Source organism: Corvus brachyrhynchos, unplaced genomic scaffold (genome assembly GCF_000691975.1).
Source record: "Corvus brachyrhynchos isolate BGI_N302 unplaced genomic scaffold, ASM69197v1 scaffold139, whole genome shotgun sequence".
Lineage (NCBI taxonomy): Eukaryota > Metazoa > Chordata > Aves > Passeriformes > Corvidae > Corvus > Corvus brachyrhynchos.
The window spans coordinates 4,908,076-4,915,516 of record NW_008246062.1 but is presented as its reverse complement, the minus strand read 5'-3'; the positions used below and the strand labels follow the sequence as shown (position 1 = coordinate 4,915,516).

The window sequence follows — 7,441 nt, the reverse complement described above, 5'->3', positions numbered from 1 at the left end:
GGCTCCGGCTGCGCGCGGGATGGCTCCTGTGCCGCCTGAGGGCGGAGAGGGATGGCGCCTGGCAACAGCCTCATAGAATCACAGAGTATGCTGAGTTTGAAGGGACCCACAAGGATCGAGTCCAGCTCCTGACCCTGAACAGGATACCTCAACTGTGTGGTAGGAACCGTGTGTTTGAGAGCATTGCCCCAGGGCTTCTTGAACTCAGACAGGCTTGGTGCTGTGACCACATCCCTGGGGAGCCTGTTCCAGTGCCCAACCACCCTCTGGCAGAAAAACTTTTTCCTGTAATCCAACCTAAACCTCCCCTGACTCAGCTTCATGCCATTCCTCCAGGTCCTATTGCTGGTCACAAGCGTGAGGAGATCGGTACCTGCCTATCCTCTTCCCCTCATGAGGATCTTGAAGACCACAGTGAGGTCTCCCCTTAGTCTCCTCCAGGCTGAACAAACCAAGTGACCTCTGCTACTGCTCTTAAAACTTCACCTCCAGACCTTTCACCATCCTTGTGGGCTCCTTTGGACCCTCATAGAATAGTTTGGGTTGGAAGGGAACCTAAAGCTCCTTGATTTCCAGCCTCCTGCCATGGGCAGGGACACCTCCCCCTAGCCCAGGGCTCCATCCCCTAGACCAGGGCTCCCCCCGGAGCTCAGAGCTCTATCCAACTGTGCCATTATTTATGAACAGAAGTTCAGAGGTAGTAACTTTTCTAGTAAAGCTCATCTATTATGATTAATTAAGTAGTTTACATACGTGTTCAATAATCTCAGCTCAAGGAAAGGGTCTTCACCAGGGCAGGGGTCACACAATGATTCTACATCTGGCAGACACAACCAGAAACTGCCCACAACTAAAATATTGTAAATAACGATATGATTTCAAAAATTATTTAGTGTTTTGAGAATTAATGCAGACTGTGGGCACTTTTAAGTGACAAAAATATAGATACTATGTGCATATAGTCATTATTATGCTATACTTGCTCTGTCTATGTAGGCAAAGCAGCTAGCACTGACAAACAGTTTTGTGTTTTGATCCATCACAGCTGCTGAACTTCTCAGGAAATAACGATATGATTTCAAAAATTATTTAGTGTTTTGAGAATTAATGCAGACTGTGGGCACTTTTAAGTGACAAAAATATAGATACTATGTGCATATAGTCATTATTATGCTATACTTGCTCTGTCTATGTAGGCAAAGCAGCTAGCACTGACAAACAGTTTTGTGTTTTGATCCATCACAGCTGCTGAACTTCTCAGGACTGCTGAACACAAATATAAAAATGTGCTATTTTGGTCTAGTTCACTATACTTAGAGCAGTACTGGTCCTGAGGAAGGACCCAGACAGAGGTCTCTCTCCCAGCATAGCTCAGACTTCAAAAAAAAAAAAAAAAAAAAAAAAATAATTATCACCTGGAAACAGCATTTTCTCTTCCATTTTCACATCAGGACAGGGTTAACAGGTGGATGTGGAAGGACATCTCAGCTAGTCCTCTTCTCCTGCAAGCAGCTATGAGGGAAGAGGCCAAAGCAGGGGAGTGAACACTTCTTTTAAGAGAAAGAGGACTTTTTTTCCCTCTCAGGTGCTGTGACCAGAAAGTCTTTCCTTCCTTTTTCTACAAAACAAACAGGAAACTAGAGAAGTTCCTGACCCAAAACCATGTATCACTAAAACGAAGTCTTTGCTTTCCGGCACTACCACACTGGCATGTATCATGAGTGCAAAACATAACTTAAATATAATGAAGTTAACAAATTCCTCGCAGTAAAGGTGATCTTTTATCCATATTTTTCTATCTTCATTCTCTCCTTTCTGATCATATTTACAGTTTCAACAGCCTTGGCAGTTGCCATTCATTTGTTGCTTGCCTTATAATTTTTGATGGCTTTTGTTTGTTTGTTCCTTTGGGTCCAGCCCTATTTTTTGTTACATAAAATCTCTGCTTTCCCTAATAGGAATAAACAAGCATATTTTTCTTCTTGGGTGTGAAGAAAAAGTAAAACATAAAACTGTAAAAATTTAAAAGACAAATAAATCTCACAGTTTTAAGGCTAAGCAATGTATGTCTGTGTGCACAAACAGCAAGTATATTCATTTGTGTGTACCTGTTTTGGTATGATTTTTTTGTCAGGAAAAATTAGAATTTTTCTCAATGGAATTAGTAGTATCAGTCACAGTCTATTTTTCACCACTGCAGGCATTTTTGGGTCATTATTGAAGCTTTGTTAAAAAAAAAAAAAAAAGGGAAAAATATAAGGGGAAAAAAATTATAGCAGGCCTCTGAAATCAACATTAAAAAACGTTTTTGAAGTGGTTTATCTCCCAGCTTTTTCAGATTCCAGTGTGTCTAACTAGATAAGCAAATTAGGTGAAGCAAAAGAAGAGAAAAATGTTTAGGAGAGACATTTTTGACAATAAAATTGAAGAAAGATTCTATTTCAATCAGAAATGTCACTTTATACTACTTTCTCATATTAATAACCTTACATTTCTAGGTTCTCAAATACTGCCACAAAGGCAGATAGAAAGAGTATTTTTCACCTTGAAGGGTCCTGAAGCACCTGGAAGAGGCGGTAATGAACATCCAGAACCATTGCCTATGCTCTGACAGCTCTGGCTGGAGGTGACGGGTGTCTGTAGTGCCACACACCTGCAGCAAGTAGAGCTGAATGGGGCCCTTCCCTGTGGAGCACATGCAGAGCTAGATAAGGACATTATCCTGTTTTACTCTCTGCTGCCACTTCTGTATGTCCTTCGGGGCACTTGACATTTGTGGCCACATCCGTACTAAATGATAAAAAGCAGCCACGGTGGGCTGTTGCCCCTGAGTTGAGTAGTTCATATGACTCACAGCTACCCTCTCTTGATTTGCCCCCTGCAGAGTGGTCCATCCATATCCCAAGTGGTCCATCTCTTCTTTCTTCTAAGCTTCAGTGACCACTCCTGTGGCCAAAATACATGATTATTTATGTGTGCGTTTTCCAGCTCAAAGTGCCTGATGTCGTAGCAGACACTGTGTGAGGCTCTGGCTCAGGTTTCCCAGAGAAGTTTTGGATGCCCCATCCATGGAAATGTTCAAGGCCAGGTTGGACGGAGCAACCTGATCTAGTGGATGGTGTCCTTGCCCATGGCAGGGGAGCAGGAGGTTGGAACTAGAGGATCCTTAAGGTCCCTTCCAATCCCAACCATCCTCTGGTTATATGATTGCATGTGATATAAGGGTTGTTTTACTGCCTGTGGGAAGGTTTTTTATAGTGTAATATCTAGGGCACATCATGAGGGCACTTTGTGGTGGTTGCAATGTTTCTGTTTTTGGCCTCTTGAAGTAGGGCAGGATTGTTCCAAGTGTTGTGTTTCAAACAAGATGCATCTGTTCTCCTGTTGCTGATCTGCAGCACACCCACAAGCAAACTCTCCTGGCATCTCTGGGTTTCTTCCTTGAGGAGACTAATAGATACATCCCACAAGGGAATCTGGGAGTGAACTGGTGGGCACACTGTACAGGCAACTGCATATATGTCGATAGCAGGAACAAGTTCTGGAAGCAAACCAGAGTGTCAAGATTCCTGGTGCTCCACCTGCATTGTGAAGCCAATTCTGACCTTCATTGTGCCACCAGAAGAAGGGGCATGTGTCCCTTCTAGGCTTGGGGTGAAGCTGAGAGAGACATGAGGGACTTTGAGGACTTATTGGTGGCCAGTTCCTCCTGCTTATGGCCCACAACCCCATTTCAAGGAGTTCTGTGTTCCAGCAATGCCATAGAAATCAGTCTCCTGCTCCAAAACAGCCCTGCCTGGCCCAGCCATGGACTCCACTAAGCCAATTCCCACTCTTAGACTAATGTCCCATCCCCACAGAGGTGCCTGATGTCCCAGTCTGGACCTGCCCTGGTGGCACTGCAAGTCTTCCCTTTTTTCAGGTGGATGCAGTGGGATAGGTCCTGGCTTTCTCCCCCAGGACAGCCCAGACACATGTTGCTGTAGTGCTCTAACATTTACCTGAATGTTTGATCTTGAAACACCAATGTAACTCAGCATATGTAAGTGTTTACAAGTTCTTTGGAAAAAAGTATATCAAGAGAAATCGATTTTTTTCTCCTGAAGACTATAAGTAACTGGCTAGCTACACCTACGTTTAGTTACTTGCTGCTATTATGCCATTCTTGTCATTGGAAAAAATATAGCAAGCATGAGATTGACACTCTTCATTGCTCTGCTCATGCATTAGAATCTCCCCCACCCCTCTTCTGGTTTTCAGTCTGATAGTTTGTCAGCTCCCAAAAGTCTGATGAGGTGAAGCGTCAAGAAAACAGTGGGAGCAATAGAGAGGTCTGCTGCTGACACGATTCTCTTTGGAGGGAATGGAGCTATTTTTCTTGTTGTGAAGCAGAAGTGTCACTTGCAGTTCACATTCGACTGATAGACACAGAGAAATATGTAACCTCTCAATCCCACCAAGAAAAATATGCCATCTTCCAGAGGACAATGCTGATTCCTCATATACCATCTACTTTCTGCTAGAGGGGCTACCACAATAGGCAAGGGGACTGATCAGATGTTCAGCCAGGTCCCACGTTCCTTGTAAAGACTTTCAGCAAAGTTGCTGAAAGTAGCTGTGTTGTCAGACTCATTTTGTCTTTCCTGAATGTGGACATCTGTCCAGTAAAAACTGGACTGAGACAACTAGGAAGTATACATAACCCTTAGTGCATCTGTCAGATGATAATGACTTTCAGTCACTAATGAACTGGAACAAAACTGACTTGGCAACTGCCTTTTTTCCCTCTAGTAATATCCTGAGAAAGACTTTTCATGCTGGATGTACAGCAGAGAGAGCTTCTGCTATTCAAATAGTGATGGTCAGGTTTTCAGAACCACAATGGAGAGGTGGGTAGCCATGGTTATTGTATTTCATTTAAAAGTGGATAAGAATGGAGTTTTAGAAAAGATCCCTTCCCTTCCCTTCCCTTCCCTTCCCTTCGAATAGAGTTTTAGAACCGTTCCCTTCCCTTCCCTTCCCTTCCCTTCCCTTCCCTTCCCTTCCCTTCCCTTCCCTTCCCTTCCCCAAATGTATGTTTTACATTTATTTGTAAGTACATTAAAAGGTCGTTGATTCTTATACTGTAGATGCTGAGTGATTTTAAGTGTATGTAAGAAACAGTTCTTTTGGAGTTAAATTCAAACCTCATTTTACCACTTGGGCCCAAAAACTGATTCTTCTCAGTTCTAGCCTTGGAACAAAGCTGTCCTTGTAATGTGTTCAGACAAATTCAGATGTAGATGATAGGGAGCTGGGAGTAGATGTCCAAGGTCTAACAGAGAGTGTTCAGCCAGCAGTATATACCCCTGCAGAGAGCTGGGGCTCTCACATAAGGTGGCTCTGTGGATCCTGATCCAGAAAACACAAATTAATGTGTAAAGTTCTAATTGAAGACTTGGAGCACCAATTGCTTTGGTTTGTGGAATGATATTTACCTAACAAGATTCACTTTCCACCTGATTTTATATTTTTCTATTTTTCCATGGCTAAGTAGTACAGTCCTAGTGTATGCTCAGCCTATTCTCATTAAGTCACCCTATGAGTAAACAAACCTTCTTAAGTTCTTGTTTCCCCATCCTTGTGTCCAAAAACAACAGCATCATTCCTTGTGCTCAGATGAACCCAGGACTTGCTGGTGTCTTTTCACCTACTCAGTCCCATCTTTTGCTGTTACCAGCACCAGCTGCTCAGTCTGTCGCAGCAAGTTCCACTTTACAAGCTCCACTAAGACCATGAGATGGGTGTGCTAACTCCTGGTTAGAAACAACCTTTTTTATTTTGACACAGACATAGAGGTCTGTTTTTTCTGAGCCCAATACAGATTAGTGCTGCGTTTTTGCTAATTTAAGGAACCAGATCCTCACAGTCTCCACTTGCTCCTGGGACATTTGTCATACCAGTCAGTCAGCCCAGCCCTCAGTTGTCATTGATAGAACATAAAAATCAAAGAATCATTTAGGTTGGAAAAGACCTTTGAGATCATCAAGTCCAAATATTAACCCAGCACTGCCAAACTCTCTCCTAACCTATGTCCCCATGTTCCACATCTCCATGTCTTGAAAATCCCTCCAAGAATAATGAAATTATGGAGAAGATGGGCACTCTGGTTGGCCTTACAACTTGAGTTCTCCAGGGAATAGGTAGACATGAACAAGAGTATTATTAAATGAATTCTTGATAATGATGAAATATTTGTTCTAATCCATTAAAACAAGGTATGATTTTACCTTTTTGCTCTTAGTATGCTCAGGTTTCATCACATCAGCTGAATATGAAGCACTGGATTTCTTTAAACACTGAAGTTGTTGAAATGACAGCAAAGCTCCTGACTTTCCTTTTGTTATAGAATGAGCCTCTGCAATAACTCTCTTTGGAAGAGTCCCTGAACTCATTCATCTCTATATAACTTGAACTCAATAAAGTTGCACTAGGGAAGAATTTGGCCCATTAACTTTAGTTTTCTAATGCTGTTTAGTCAATAAGCCATATAATTCCCAAAACAAAGAAGGGGAAGGAATAATAATAATAGGAAACATGAAATGACAGCACAGCCAATTCAGAAGGGAAAAAAAAGAAAAAGCGGAAGCTGAACAAGAATACTGAGTCAGGTCATCACCTAGAGAAAATCAGTGAAACTTCAGTGAAATCAAGTAAATTGTATTCCATTACCTCAGATCAAGTCCTAGCATGTAGTTACATAATTTTAGGTTTTTCAGTTCTTTCTCCCCTGCCCCCCATCATAAAATTTGTTTTTCAGAAAAAACCCAGTCTGCTAGATTTTGCAAGTTTAGTAGTCTGTTAACTGAGTAAGTAAAGATATAATGAAACCAATAAGTGCTGAAACATCACACATGCAGTACATACCTCCAGCCAGTTCAATTTTATGCCTAAGGAGACTGGCAGAGTTCCTGCTGCGATTCAAATCTTATGTCAAATTTATAAACTTGTTTTCTCCATTCTCCTCTCCTATCCCCGTGCCCCATCAATCAGAGCTTATACCTGCACAAAAGGCTGATCCATCATTAAGGAGGCAGGTTGCAGCCAAATGTAAATTTGCACTTAAAAAAAAAAAAGAAGGAAAAATACTCATGCTGCAGGGCAGGGTCACCCTCTGACCCTAGGCAATCTGCCTCTCAATCTGCAGAACACAGGCTAAAATAATGTGTCCGCCGAACAAGCAGTAAACTTTCCTGCTTCTGCCTTTTTGAAGATTCTTGGAGTTGCTGCGTCTGCTGGCTGACACTCTGTCTGACTTTTAAAATATGAAAATCTCCTCCATATGCATTGAGCTCAGTTTTCTACTTAGCATTTCAAGAGCCCTAAGGACCTTCAGGGGGGAAAAAAAAAAAAAGCAAAAAAACCCCCCCATATTCTGAATTTTCAATTTTGATGACAATTT

The 7,441-nt window shown here is 42.1% G+C and overlaps 1 long non-coding RNA gene across 3 annotated transcripts in view; it reads left to right on the top strand.

The window, feature by feature from the left end:
* Window positions 1-6: 6 nt before the first annotated feature.
* The window catches only part of LOC108449710, a 49,113-nt gene continuing 41,678 nt past the window's right edge, over window positions 7-7,441 (top strand). For 2 of the 3 annotated variants that reach the window (XR_001865979.1, XR_001865980.1), the window contains exons 1-2: window positions 7-159; window positions 4,792-4,889. This is a non-coding gene — a long non-coding RNA (uncharacterized LOC108449710). The remainder of the gene's footprint in view (window positions 160-4,791; window positions 4,890-7,441) is intronic. The other variant, XR_001865978.1, reaches the window with a different exon arrangement.